The sequence below is a fragment of the Pristis pectinata genome, chromosome 4 (genome assembly GCF_009764475.1).
Source record: "Pristis pectinata isolate sPriPec2 chromosome 4, sPriPec2.1.pri, whole genome shotgun sequence".
Classification (NCBI taxonomy): Eukaryota; Metazoa; Chordata; class Chondrichthyes; order Rhinopristiformes; family Pristidae; genus Pristis; species Pristis pectinata.
In genome coordinates this window covers 12815444-12830463 of record NC_067408.1, presented here as the reverse complement: position 1 = coordinate 12830463, position 15020 = coordinate 12815444, and the positions used below count along the sequence as shown (strand labels likewise).

The 15020-nt window shown below is 44.5% G+C and overlaps 1 protein-coding gene across 1 annotated transcript in view; it reads left to right on the top strand.

The window, feature by feature from the left end:
* Positions 1–659: 659 nt before the first annotated feature.
* The window catches only part of LOC127570089 (uncharacterized), a 37548-nt gene continuing 23187 nt past the window's right edge, over positions 660–15020 (top strand). Inside the window, exons 1-2 of the mRNA XM_052015369.1 lie at positions 660–687; positions 764–809. The gene's annotated coding sequence lies outside the window, so the exon portion shown is untranslated. The remainder of the gene's footprint in view (positions 688–763; positions 810–15020) is intronic.

Here is a 15020-nt window from a genome sequence, read left to right as displayed (position 1 = left end):
TTTGTCTCTTGATGAAGAGCAAACATAACCGCGGGGATTACCTAAAGTGGGAGAATTCAATGTTATGCCGATAGGCTGCAAGGTTCCAAGACAGAAAATGAGGCGCTGTTCCTCAAGTTTGCGTTACACATTCTCAGTAACGCAAAATAGACGCATTTCACTGTGTTTCGCTGTAGGTGTGATTAATAAATAAATAAATATCTTGCGTATGGCAGTTGAGCCTGTCGACAATGGGAAAGGAATAACCATTGTGTCACTGGGTGCTGTCAGGCACCGTGCCTGGGAACAGAGAGGGGCCTCACCTCCGGACTCTTGGCTCTCCTGTCCGAGTGATGAGTGCGGGCCGATACCGAGCTGACCCGCCGAGACGGGCCTCACTCACTGCCCGCCGGTGAGCCACACTGCCTACCCCGCGGAGAGCTCTTTGCTCCGTCGGGCCCCACTCCGAGAGCGGGAACGCGCAGCAGCTGCAGGCCGCCATTCCCAGAACGGGGAGGAAGACTGAGCCCCTTCCATCAACGTTACGGGCAGCCCGTTCAATCAGGCTTCACCCAGAGCGGTCATCTTCAACGGCGTCCATGCACCCACCGTAAACCCCGCCGCAGACACACAGACCACTCGCTCCCTCTCGGCAGCCAGGACGCAGGCGCAGTGAGCGGCGGTGCGGAGCGCCGTGCCCGAGTTCAGGCGCGCAGGCGCAGTGAGCGGCGATGCGGAGCGCCGTGCCCGAGTTCAGGCGCCGTGCCCGAGTTCAGGCGCGCAGGCGCAGTGAGCGGCGATGCGGAGCGCCGTGCCCGAGTTCAGGCGCGGTGAGCGGCGGTGCGGAGCGCCGTGCCCGAGTTCAGGCGCGCAGGCGCGGTGAGCGGCGATGCGCAGCGCCGTGCCCGAGTTCAGGCGCGCAGGCGCGGTGAGCGGCGGTGCGAAGCGCCGTGCCCGAGTTCAGGCGCGCAGGCGCGGTGAGCGGCGGTGCGGAGCGCCGTGCCCGAGTTCAGGCGCGCAGGCGCGGTGAGCGGCGGTGCGAAGCGCCGTGCCCGAGTTCAGGCGCGCAGGCGCGGTGCGTTAGGCGCCCAGACGGGGTACCCGAGATGTCCGGCGTGTTAGCCCCGTGTCGGTGCGCCGAGTCCTCGGGGAGCGGCAGATTTCCTTCAGTCGCCGGGTGAGTGGCGGAGAGTTCCCCGGCCTGCCTTTTCCCCGTCAGTGCGGAGTGAGACCGAGCTACATTGTGCTGGGAGCCCCGCCGCCTGGATCCTGGATCCTGGATCCTGGACCCCGGGCTCCTGCGGTAGCCTCTGGCCGCAGGTCGGCTGTTCCCCCGCATTCCGCGGGCCGCAGGCAGCGCTCAGCGCCCGCACATTCCTGCATTTTTGCACTCAGTCGTATCTCACCCTTTCTACCTTTTTTTTCCTGTGGAACATTGTTCTATTTAAAGCAATTTGCTTGGTGTTCGCTCCTACTGCAGCTTCCCAACCTCGGCCTCACCCAGTTGCCAATGTCTTTCGCTTCCATACTCGCATGTTCGACTCCCGGGCCCGGTCGTTTAACCCCTTGTGACATATATGTCCCGTGTAATGTTAGTTAGGAACAATAATTGTTGTTTTGGCGCTGTAATCCCTTAAGGATTGTATTAATTGAGTAATTAAACATTGTTGTTGCAACAATGTCTGGCTCTACATCAGGAGGGAAAGATGTGGTGTTCATCATCATTGACCTGAAAGATGTCGCAAGCATATCTAGAAGTATGACAGTACCGAAGGTGGCGGAGTTAAAGGTCATGCTAGATCATAAAGATCACGTAGGTTGCTTCTGTGCAAACAGCCACTTCACTCATGCAAGGTATGGAGCCCGAGCAGATGTTTTTCACAGAACTGGCAAACCAGAAGGTAAATATCATCCAGTCCTTGATGTGCGGAAGCAGCTGGTTGTGCACCCACAAATAATTTTACTAGTAGCTCTCCAAGAGAACTGAATTGCAGAGATTAAAGCAGTCTTGGTAACCCCAGTAGACACTTGAACTACCTGGAGAAATCAAGATACAAGCTCAAATCTGGACCCAAAATGGAGCTGTCAAGATAGGAGAAGATACTTTGCCAGACCTGAGTCAAGAGAGAGTTTTCAATAATCGAAAAGCAAAAACAAAAGTTTGTAGATGCTGGAAGTTGAGTTTATGTCATGAAAACAGGCCCCTTGGCCCACTGAATCCAAGCCAACTACAAAGCATTCATTTTACACTAAATGTACAGAGATCCCATTTTATTCTCCCTACATTTCCATCAACCCACACCCCACCTACCCTCCTAGATCCTGCCACGCACTCAAACACCAGGAGCAGTTTACAATGGCTAGTTAATCTATGAACCCATACATCTTTGGGAAATGGGAGGAATGTAAAAAGAAATTGCTGTGTTTGTCCCCAGAAGTTTTCAGTGTCTGGATGCAAGGATGGGTTCTGGCAAGAGAGCTTGATGAGGAGATCCTATATTTAACCTGTTTCAATGTACAGCCATGGATACTGTCAGAGAAGACTGCCAAATCGAATCAAAGCAACATCAGAAAAATTTTAACAAGGACTGGATATTGCACTTCAAACTCTCAGTGGGGTAACAGATGATTGATTGGTCTATGGAGAAGGAGAAACTGAAAAGGCAGAATTGCACCATGACCAAAAACCTTGATGAATTTTTTTTTGAGTGGGGGGAATAATTGAAGTTAAACAAGCAAAAAAACAGAAGTTCAAAACAAAATACATTGAGGGATCGGTGGTGGAGAGAGCCAGCAGCTTTAAATTCCTGGGCGTTAACATAGATACAATCACAAGGAAAGCGTGCCAACGTCTTTACTTTCTAAGAAAGGAGGTTAAGGAGGTTCAGCGTGTTACTGAACATTCTAATAAACTTCTACAGATGTACTGTTGAAAGTGTCCTGACTGGTCTGGAACAGCAATTCAACTGAGCAGGAATGTAAGAGACTGCAGAGAGTAGCAGACTCTGCCCAGTACTTGGCAGGCATATACCTCTCCACCATCAGTAGTATCTACAGGAGTTGCTGCCTCAAGAAGGCAACATCCATCATCAAAGATCCCCACCATCCGGGACCAAATGTCAAAATCCTAATCACTGCAGTTTAGGAACACTATCATCACTTTTGCACTAAAATTGACTTTTTTTTGTTCTAATTGTGTTCTTGTAAAAATTATGTCTAATTTATGTTTAATTTGTGTTTCTCTCGTAAATGCTGCTTATATGATGCTATGTGTCTTTGATGCTGCTGCAAGTAAGTTTTTCATTGCACTTGTGCATACATGTACTTGTGCATATGACAATAAACTTGACTTTGACTTTGAATTAAGTTTTTCTTTTATAGGTCATTCTATCACCTGAATGATCTGAATTCAAAATCAGGAAATATTGAGCCTGACAAATGCGGGATGACACTATTGAAGCAAATTCCTGAGATGTATGATCCAATTAGGCAGCTGACCACAATTGGTTGTTCGTGTGGATCAAGGAGAGAATTATTGCAGAATTTGTGTTGTAGTTTTTTTAAATAAGGAGTTGACATTGCAGGCAGCTGTCTCCAGAAAGGAGTTGTGGAGCAACAAGCATGCAAGAGGGCCAGCCAATGACATACAGATATAAAGCTCTGATGGACTCAGAGACAAGATATGCACAACCTAAGAAGGAGCTATGTGCTATGATGTATAGACTGGAGTATTTTCACCAGTAAATAAATGTGAGAACTGTATATATACACAGTGATCACAAGCCACTGGGAAAGACCTTAATTGCTGTTAATTCACTTCATAGAGCACAAAGGAGGCTGTAGAAAGTGCTTATGAGCAGTCATCTTAATATTTGCTGCTACCCAGGCAAAGGCATGTGAGTAGCCAACATGCTTATTTCAAGGCCACAAGAGATGCCAAGAGTACTGAGTTTGAGGCAGTCAACCTGATGAGACGTGTATTCCAATCTCTCAGGCATTGATGGAAGTTGAAGAAACAGGATGGAAAGAGATAGTGTGAGGTTGAGTCACTTCTGAGACTCCAGTTGGTGTTTCCTAGTATGGATGCAAGAGGCTACAGAAAGCAGTAGACTCTGCCAGTTCAATCACAGGTACAAATCTCACCACCATTGAGGACATCTAGAAGAGGCGATGTCTGAGGAAGGCAACATCCATCATTTGGAACCCCCACCATCTGAGCTGTGCTCTCTTCTTGATGCTGCCAGTAGGCAGCAGGTACAGGAGCCTGAAGACCCACACCTCAACATTCCAACAACAGCTTATTCCTCATTGCCATCACTTTCTTGAACTGACCTGAAAAACGCTAACACGACCTCAGACTATATTTGTTTTTTTCTCTCTCCATTTGCACTAATTTTGTTTATTTTATTGTGTAAGTTATATATAATTTATGTTAATTTAAGTTTATGTTAACTTGTCATGTTTGTAATGTGCTGTGCTACTGCAAAAAGCTAATTTTCATGGCATTTATACCCTGTGTATGTATGCTTATGACAATAAACTCAAACTTGAACTTCTTGCATGTCAGAAATAAGCCAGGCACTTAAGATTACCTGATTTTCAGGGATGGAAGAGTAATTATTTTCAATTGGTGAAGGAATAAAATGATCAATCATATTCGTTTTGGTTGTCTCACTGAGTGACAAGGTCTCAAATGATCATGGATAAATGGGAGATTAGGAGTTATGTGCAGAAATACAAGGTCTGCAGATAGATAGCCAGAAAGGAACCAAGAAAAGAAATGCTGCTGCCTCATCAAGTCCTAGACAAACCTCGAGCAAAAGTCAGTTATCTCATAGTTGTATTGTTTGAGGAGATAACTAGGAGAATCTATGACAACAATGTGTTTTTGTAGCCATAACAGACTTGTCAAACCCCCATGTGGCGGCTAGTCAAAGGTGAAAGCCCTTGTAATTCAAGGGAAGTGGCAGAATGGATCCAAAATTGGCAGTGGTAGGAAGCAAAGGGTATTGTTTTTTTTCTGACTGCAAAGATAATTCCACTTAGCTCCATAGGGCTCAATACATAATCCATTTTTCTACTTTATATGAATGAGTTTGACTCAAATGTAGAGAACATGATAAATAAGTTACATACAGATGGAAGAATTAAGACCAGGCCTAGGCTATCCAGCCTCTCCAGCCTGCTCCCTCATGTAATAAGATTACGGCTGATTTGATTACAACATCAACTAGGCATTCCTGTTTACCCACAGTAACCTTTCATCCTTGCTTATCAAGTATCTTACCTACTTCTGCCTTAAAGTTACTTAAAGTCTCTGTTTTCACCACCCTTTGAGAAAGAGATTTCCAGAGATGTGACCCTCTGAGAGAAAATAAAACAAACCTTATCTGTCTTAAATCGAGAACCACAACTTTTAAACAGTTCTATATTTTCCCCAAAATTGGTAAATTATATTAGTAAATTATTATTGTCACATGTTCCAAAGTACAATGAAAAACTTTCTTGAGGTTGAGTACATTGAGGTAGTACAAGGAAAAGCAATAACAATGCAGAATATACTGTTACAGTTACAGAGAAAGTCCAGTACAGCCAGACAGTAAGGTGCAAGGCCGTGACAAGATAGATTTTGAGGTCAAGAGTCCATCTTACTGTACAAGAATTTCATTCAGTAGTCTTACAGTGGTACAGAAGCTGTCCTTGAACTGGTGGTACGTGCTTTCAGGTTTTTTTATCTTCTACCTGATGGGTGGTAAGTAAAGAAAGACTGTCTGGGGTGAGTGGGGTCTTTGATTACATTGGCTGCTTTCCCGAGGCAACGAGAAGTGTAGACAGAATCCATGGAAGGGAGGCTAGTTTTTGCGATGTGCTGAGCTGTGTCCACAATTCTCGCAGTTTCTTGCTGTCTTGGGCAGAGCAGTTACCATACCTAACAGTGATGCACCTGGTTAGGATGCTTTCTATGATCCATCTGTAAGAATTGGTAAGAGTCAATGGGGACATGCTGAATTTGTTTAACCTCCTGAGGAAGCATAGGAGCTGGTGCACTTTCTTGGACATGGCATCTAAGTGGTTGGACCAGGACAAGTTATTTGTGATGTTTACTACTAGGAACTTGAAGCTCTCAAAGAGGAAATATCCTCTCCACATTCACTCTGTCAAGACTCCTAAAAATTGGCCATGTTGTTGAAATGAGGAAAAAGCTTTAGTGTGCAGGCAGATACGGAAAGTATGGTTAGTTCTGCAGAAAATGCCAACAGTATTTAATCTTGTGTAGTGAAGTAATACATTTAGAGAGGTGCCACAATCTGGGGAAATACACAATAAATGGGAGGACACTGAAATGTGTGGAGGAACAGAGGGATCTTGGAATATATGTCCACAGGTCCTTAATGGTATTAGGAGAGTTTGATAAGGTGGTAAAACAGCTTATGGGTGCTTTCCTTTATTAACTGAGGCATAGAATATAAAATAAAGGAGGTTTTACTGGAACTGTACGCACCACCAGTTGGACTGCAGCTTGATTATTGTGCAGAGTTCTGGTCACCATATTACAGCAAAGGTGTGATTGTACTGGGCAGGAAGCAAAAGAGATAAATTAGGACATTGCCAGAAATGGAAAATTTACCTTGTAGGAACATCTGTGGTTGTTTTCCTTGGAACAGATGAGACTGAGTGGAGACTTAGTTGATGTGTGTAGTGTTATGAAGGGCCTAGATAACTGGAAGGACTTATCTCTCTTAGCAGACAAATCATAAAATAAGGGGGCAGAGTGTTACGGTAGAAGATTTAGAGGGAAGGTAAAGTAAAATATTTCCACTCAGGATGGTGTGAGGTCAGGAAATTATTGTCTGAAAGGGTGGTAGAGGCAGGAAATATTATCACATTTAAAAAAGGTATTAGATTATGCTCTTGAAGAGTTGTGACCTGCAACATCATGGAACTGGTGCTTCAAGGTGGGATAAGTCTGGATAGCTCTTTTTTGACTGGCACAGACATGATATGCCAAATGGCTTTCTTCTGCATTGCAACTGGAATATGATTCTACATTGCACTTGGTTGGGAAATTTTATCTGGTGACAGTTGAGTTTTTACAGATCCTTGGGAAATAAACTTGGGGAACACCATTTATCAACCATCAATTACAAGCTCAAAAAGACGGTTAGCCAGATATGACATGCTTAGGGTGCTTTGTAAGGTTTTCAGAGGCATTTCGATCATTGGACAACATCACTTTCAAACAAGAACTTCAGTGAGGGTAGCCAAGCAACTGTGGAAGAGGGCTAAATCATCACATTTTGAGCATCTTGGCCTTCTGTAACTCTCCAACTCCTGGGATGATGAGCTGTCCTGTGCAGACACTGACGCAAATGAGAACAATACTCCCAAGAGTAGAAAGTATGCTTGAATCAGAAATAGAAAAAGGTGTAACAAGGCAACTAGAAACAATCAGAGGAAGACAGGCATGCTTAACACAAGAGAGACGCCACTGCTAAGTGTTAGAGACATGAGAACAAAGACAGACCAGACCAACACTACGTATAGCATCAGAGTAATTAGTTCATATCAGGAAAGCCACCAGAGAAGCTTGATTGACAAATGTGGAGATATTTGAGGGTGTACAGCAAGAACACTACAGCTTGACAACAGGCCCCAGGAGAACTGTAAACTCTTAGAACCAAATTGGAAAGGACAGTCGATCAACCCTAGTATCTGGAGGATCTTTTTTACTGAAGTAAAAAACATGGAGACTAGACTCTTTAGACTATTACTTTGGATGTTTTATTCCTTTGTTTTTCATATTAAAGGAAACATGTAGCTTGTATGTTAAATATCATATTAGCTTGGAACAAACTTTTAAGACTGTACTCCTTTTAGGAATTACACCATTTGACCAACTGCTTTCTGATGTTCCAAATTATGATTACTAGAGAAAGTTTGATGGTTTTGTAAAGAAATGATGGTCAAAGATGTCCTGATACTGTAAGCTTTCTTTTATTTAATAAAGTTTCCTCGTTCTTGATTTAATTAATGACTATTCTCCAGTGTTTGAGAGAAAGAGATAATGAGATAGACGCCAGTCCAATTGTGCCTGACACCCCAGTCCCTCAGTGTCCCTTTCTTATTCATATTTCTCACGTAATCCTGGAGCCTGATCCGATTAAGCCTCTGACTGACCCAATGGCCAATTGCGTCACTGATTACCACCCTACTTCTCCTCCCATTACTATCCAATTGTAGCTGGCTCTTGAATATGCTGCTCATTTTTACTAGCTGCTTTTCTCCTGATGTTCTGGACCAGTTAATACACATTAGCAGGACAGAGGAATACATTTCTGCATGTATTTTAAAGTGTGATGTCAATGTGTTTACTGTGCTTTAAGCATCTTTTTATGTAGCAGAGTTATTCAGCTAGAGAAGAACAACGGACTGAGGCAGTAGAATATAGCGTGAATGGATGTGCTTCCCACTTGGAATTTACCAGCTGTCATAGAGTGGTGTTTCTGAGTTGATCTTCCCTTTATAATTAGTGCAAGTTTTTGTGGTAGAGTGTGCATTCCAGTATTACCCCTTAGTACATTGGGTGTTTCTGAGATTCTCTGCTCTCCCACCATACAGCGTCCTCGAGCAAAATTAGAGGTGGAGGGGTCTGCTTCATAATCAACACCTCTTGATGCTCAGACATGACGGCCCTGGCGAGTTCCTGCTTGGAATATCTAACAGTGAAGTGTCACCCATACTACCTGCCATGGGAGTTCACTTCAGCTATCCTGACGGCAGTCGACATTCCCACCCCAGGTGGGCGTGAAGCCTGCACTCAATGAGCTACATGGTCAACAGCCTTGAAGTGGGATACCCTGAGGCCCTCTTCATCATTGCCGGTGACTTCAACCAGGCCAACTTCAAGAGTGTGCTACCAAAATACTACCAGCACGTCTCCTGTACCACCAGCGCCCAAACACCCTTGCTACACAACCATCAAAGACGCCAACCAAGACAATGCCCGCCCATGCTTTGGTAAATCAGACAACCAGGCTGTGCTCCTTCTCCCTGCCTACAAACAGAAGCTGAAATGTGAGGATCCAGTACAGAAAGTCATACAGTGCTGGTCTGAGGAAATAGAAGAGCTTCTATGTGACTGCTTTGAGTCAGTAGACTGGTCCATGTTCAAAGACTCAGCTGCCAGCCTTGATGAGTACGTCACCACCATCGTGGACTTTTATCAACAAACGTGTTGAAGACTGTACTAAAGAGGACAATTTTGATATTCCCAGACCAGAAACCATGGATGAGTTGGGAGATCCACTCCTTACTAAAGTTCATGACTGCAGCAGTCAGATCAGGTGACCCTGACCTATGCAAGAAATCGAGATAGGACCTCTGTAAAGCTAGCAGAGATGCCAAGAAACAATACCAGTCCAAAATCAAGTCCCAGATCAGTTATCAGTTGTGGCAGGGTTTACATGATGTAACGAGCTACAAAACGAAGTTGGGCAGCATCACCAACAACAGTGTATCCCTCCCCAATGAGTTTAACGCATTCTATGCACATTTTGAACAGAAGGAGAGTTGAATGTCACCACCCGCCCTTACAGCCTCCAATACACCTGAACCCACAGTCACTGTTGCGGAGGCAAAATCAGTTTTCTGGAGAGTGAACCCATGGAAAGCATCTAGCCCAAATGGTGTTCCTGGCCAGGTCCTTAGATCTTGTGCAGATCAGCTGGCGAGGTTATTTGCAGACATTTTTAACCTCTCTCTGCTTCAATCTGAGGTTCCCAGTTGCTTTAAGAAGACCACTATCATCCCGGTACCTAAGAAAAACAAGGTAGTGTGCCTTAATGACTACCATCTAGTGGCTGTGACATCCACCATCATGAAGTGCTTCAAGAGGCTGGTCATGGCACGCATTAACTCCAGCCTCCTGGACAACCTCAACTCACTGCAATTCACCTACCACTGAAACAAGTCTACAGCGGACGCCATCTCCCTGGCCCTACATTCACCTCTGGAGAATCTGGACAGTAAAGGCACCTACATTAGACTATTGTTTATTGACTACAGCTCCGCCTTCGATACTATAATTCCAAGCAAACTCATCTCCAAACTCCAAGACCTGGAACTCAACACCTCCCTTTGCAACTGGATCCTTGTCTTCTTGACCAACACACCACAATCTGTAAGGATAGGCAGCAACACCTCTGCCACGATTATTTTCAACACTGGTGCCCCACAAGGCTTCGTCCTCAGCCCCCTACTCCCTATGCACTCAAGACTGCGTGGCCAGATTCTGCTCTAAGTTTTGATCTCCATCTACAAGTTTGCGGATAATACCACCACAGTGGGCCGTATCACAAATAACGATGAGTTGGAGTACAGGAAGAAGATGGAGAATCTTGTGACATGGTGTCATGACAACAACCTTTCCCTCAATGTCAACAAAACAAAAGAACTGGTCATTTTCAGGAAGGGGGGAGGGTGGTGCACATGCTCCTGTTTACATCAACGGTGCTGAGGTCAAGAGGGTTGAGAACTTCCTAGGAGTGAACATCACCAATATCCTGCCCTGGTTTAACCCACATAGATGCCATAGCCAAGAAACCTCTACTTCCTCAGGAAGCTAAAGAAATTTGACATGTTTGCTTTGACCCTCACCAGTTTTTATCGATGCACCATAGAAAACATCCTATCCGGGCGCATCATTGGCTTGGTCTGGGAACTGCTCTGCCCGTGACCATAAGAAACTGCAGAGAGTTGTGAACACAACTCAGAACATCATGGAAACCAGCCTCCCTCCATGGACTCTGTCTACACTTCTCGCTGCCTCAGTAAAGCAGCCAGCATAATCAAAGAGCCTAGCCACCCCGGACATTTTCCCTTCTTCCCCCTTCCAATCGGGCAGAAGATACAAAAGCCTGAAAGCATGTACCACCAGGCTCAAGGACAGCTTCTATCCTGCTGTTATAAGACTATTGAATGGATCTCTTGTACAACCAGATGGACTCTTGACCTCACAATCTATCTTGTTATGACCTTGCACCTTATTGTCTACCTGCACTGCACTTTCTCTGTAACTGTAACACTTTATTCTGCATTCTGTTATTGTTTTACTTTATACTATCTCAATGCACTGTTGTAATGAATTGATCTGCATGACAGTATGCAAGCCAAGTTTTTAATTGTACCTTGGTACATGTGACAATAATAAACCAATTTACAATTTACAAACATTCCAAGCACAATTGGATATTATTATGATTGGATTTGATTCAATTACTTGGATAGTAATCATTCACTGTTCTCTTCAGGATCTTCTCTGTTCTCAAAATTTTGCTACGTGGTGATGCAGAGATATTCACCATCAAATCAGCATTGACATCCAGGAAGAGTGCTTGCATTGTAAATGTTGAATAAATATGGGTTGAGCACCTTGTCTTGTGCTAAGCCAGTCTTTTGGAAGTGCCATCAACTTTACAAACATCAGTAATATCAGTAATAGGGAAATTGTTGGACTGTCATGAAGGATATGATAACAGAACATGTTGAAAAAGAATAATAATGTTGAGCAGAATCAGCATAGATTTAGGAAAGGAAAGTCGTGTTTTATCTACTGGAGTTTTTTGAGGATTTAACTGCTAGAATAGATAAGGTGAAACCAGTGGATATTGTGTATTTGGATTTTCATAAGGCTTTTGATAAGATTTTACATGAGAAATTATCAACAAGGTTAGAGCATATGCCACTGGGACTGATATGATTGAGAATTGGTTATCGGACAGAAAGCAGATAGAGAGAATGAGTGCATCTTTCTCAGTTTGGCAGGCTGCGACTGGTGATCGAAGCTAGGGTATCAGATACTCACAAACAATATCAACAACTTGACTAAAGTGATCAAATGTCATGTATCTAAGTTTGCTGATTTACAAAACTGGCTGGGAATGTGAGACTGGAGGAGGATGTAAATAGCCTTCAGTAGGAAATAGATAAGCTGAGTGAATGGGCAAGAACAAGCCAGATGAAATAAAAAGAAAAAGTAAAATTATCCACTTTGGTGCACAAAGCAGAAGATCAAACTATTTTTTAAATGGTGTAAGACTGTGTAATGTTGATGTTCAAAGGGAGCTAGGTGTGCTTGTTCCCAATTCACTTAAAGACTACATGCAGGTACTACAAGCAATTGGTATTTTGGTCTTCAGCACAAGACGACTTGAGTATAGGAGTAGACAGGTCTTGCTGCAATTATATAAGGCAATGGAGAGGCCACATCTGGAATATGGGCAGTTTTGTCTCCATAAACTCAAATGGAATGTACAAGCCTTGTAAGGAGTGCAGTGAAGGTTCACTATACTTGTCCCAGTGATGATGTATTTACCGTTATGAGGAGAGATTGAATACACCGCGTCTATATTTTCTCAAATTTAGAAGAATGAGAAAGGATCTTGTTGAAATTTACAAAATCCGGGAAGCTGAAGACCTCATAGATGAGACTTTTAGCGAGGTGGTCACACCTGGGGTACAGGCTTCCGATAGATGGGTGACCACCAGAAGAAGTAAGGGGAGTAAGCAGTCAGTGCAGGGTTCCCCTATGGCCATTCCCCTCAGCAACAAGTATACCTCTTTGGATACTGATGGGGGGGATGACCTATCAGGGCACAGCAGCAGCAGCCAGGTCAGTGGTACTGTTGCCGGCTCTGCGGCTCAGCAGGGAAAGGTAAAGTCAGGCAGAGCAACAGTGATAGGAGACTCGATACTTAGGAGGACAGACAGGAGATTCTGTGGCCGCGAAAGAGACACAGGATGGTGTGTTACCTCCCAGGTGCTAGGGTCGAGGATGTCTCAGAGCCACTGCAGAATATTCTCAAGGGGGAGGGTGAGCAGCCAGAGGTTGTGGTGCATGTTCGCACCAGTGACATAGGTAGAAAAGAGGAAGAGGTCCTATGCAGTGAGTATAGGGAGTTAGGAAAGAAGCTGGAGCAGAACCTCCAAGGTAGTAATCTATGGATTACTCCCGGTGCCACATGCTAGTCAGGGCAGGAATAGGATGATAGATCAGATGAATGAATGGCTGAGCTACTGGTGCAGGGGACAAGGTTTCAGGTTCTTGGATCATTGGAACCTTTTCTGGGGCAGGGGTGACCTGTACAAGAAGGACGGGTTGCACCTCAACTGGAGGGGAACCAATATCCTGACCTGGAGGTTTGCTAGTGCTACTCGGGAGGGTTTAAACTAGTTTTGCAGGGGGGATGGAAAGCAGAGCACTGAGTCAGAAAGTGGAGGGATTGAGAAGAAGGCCCACTAAAAACAGGCAGGAGCAAAGTAATAGACACAATGGGATGGACAGTTTGAAGTATGTGCATGTGAATACTAGGAGTATTATGGGTAAGGGTGATGAACTTAGAGCATGGATCAGTACATGGAACTCTGATGTTGTGGTCATAACAGAGACTTGGTTGAGAGAGGGACAGAAATGGATGCTTAATGTTCCGGGGTTTCAATGTTTTAGAAAAGATAGAGAGGGAGGTAAAAGGGTGGGGGGGGGTGAGTTGCACTACTAATTAGGGACAATATCACAGCTGCACTCGTAGAGGGGACATAATGGAGGGCTCGTCCACCGAGTCTATATGGGTAGAACTCAAAAATAAGAAAAGGGCAATCACTCTGATTATACTACAGACCCCCAATAGCCACTGGGACATTGAGGAACAGATATGCAGGCAGATTAGGGAAAGGCATAAATCTAATAGGGTTGTTGTCATGGGGAACTTCAACTTCCCGAATACAAACTGGGACCTCCTTAGTGTAAGAGGTTTACACAGAGCACAATTTGTTAGGTGCATCCAGGAGGGTTTCTTAAATCAATATGTCGATAGTCCAATGAGACGAGGGGCTGTACTGGACCTGGTGTTGGGTAACGAGCCTGGCCGGGTGACCGACCTTCCAGTGGGAGAACAGTTTGGGAACAATGACCGCAAAGCCTTAAGATAGCTATAGATAAGGATGTATGGACCTTGCAGGAGAGTATTAAATTGGGGCAGGGCAAATTACGAAAGCATCAGGCAGGAACTAGGAACAGCTGTTTTTGGGCAGGTCCACATCTGCCATGTGCAGGGTGTTTAAAGACCAACTGCACAGAGTACAGGACAGGTATGTTCCAGTAAGAAGGAAGGGCAAGAATGGCAAGGTAAAAGAACCTTGGATGTCGAGAGAGGTGGTAAATTTAGTCAAGAAGAAGAAGGAAAAGTATGTAAAGCTTAGGAATCAAACAGAGCACTTGAGGATTATAAAGAAGCCAGAAAGGAACTGAAGTAGGGAATTAGGAAAGCCAGGAGGAGCCATGAAAAGTCTTTGGCAATTAGGATTAAAGAGAATCCCAAGGCATTCTATACATACATCAAGAGCAAGGGGATAACTAGGGAGAGGGTAGGGCTACTCAAAAATAAAGGAGGTAACATGTGCTTGGAGGTGGGTGAAGTCCTTAATGAGTACTTTGCATCAGTATTTACCAAGGAGAAGGACATAGAGGATAGGGAGATCAGTGTGGAACATGCTAAAGGCATTTTGAAATAAATGAAGAGGTAGTGTCAAGTCTCTTAAAGCGCATTAAGGTGGATAAGTCCCCAGGGCCTGATAGGATATACCCCAGGTTATTGAGAGGCAAGAGATGAGATTGCTGGGGCCTTGACCAATAACTTTGTGTCCTCTCTAGCCACAGGCGAGGTCTTGGAGGACTGGCCAGTAGCTAATGTTGTTCCATTATTCAAGAAGGGAAACAGGTATAATCCTGGTAACTATAGACCAGTGAGTCTCACATCAGTGGTAGGAAAGTTACTAGAGAGGATACTTAGGGATAGGATTTATTAACATTTGGAAAACCATAGCCTAATTAGGGACAGTCAGCATAGCTTTGTGCAGGGCAAGTCATGCCTTACTAACTTGATTAAGTTTTTTTGATGAAGTGACAAGGGTGACTGATGAACGTAGAGCTGTGGATGTTGTCTACGTGGGTTTTAGTAAGGCATTTGACCAGGTCCCTGATGGGA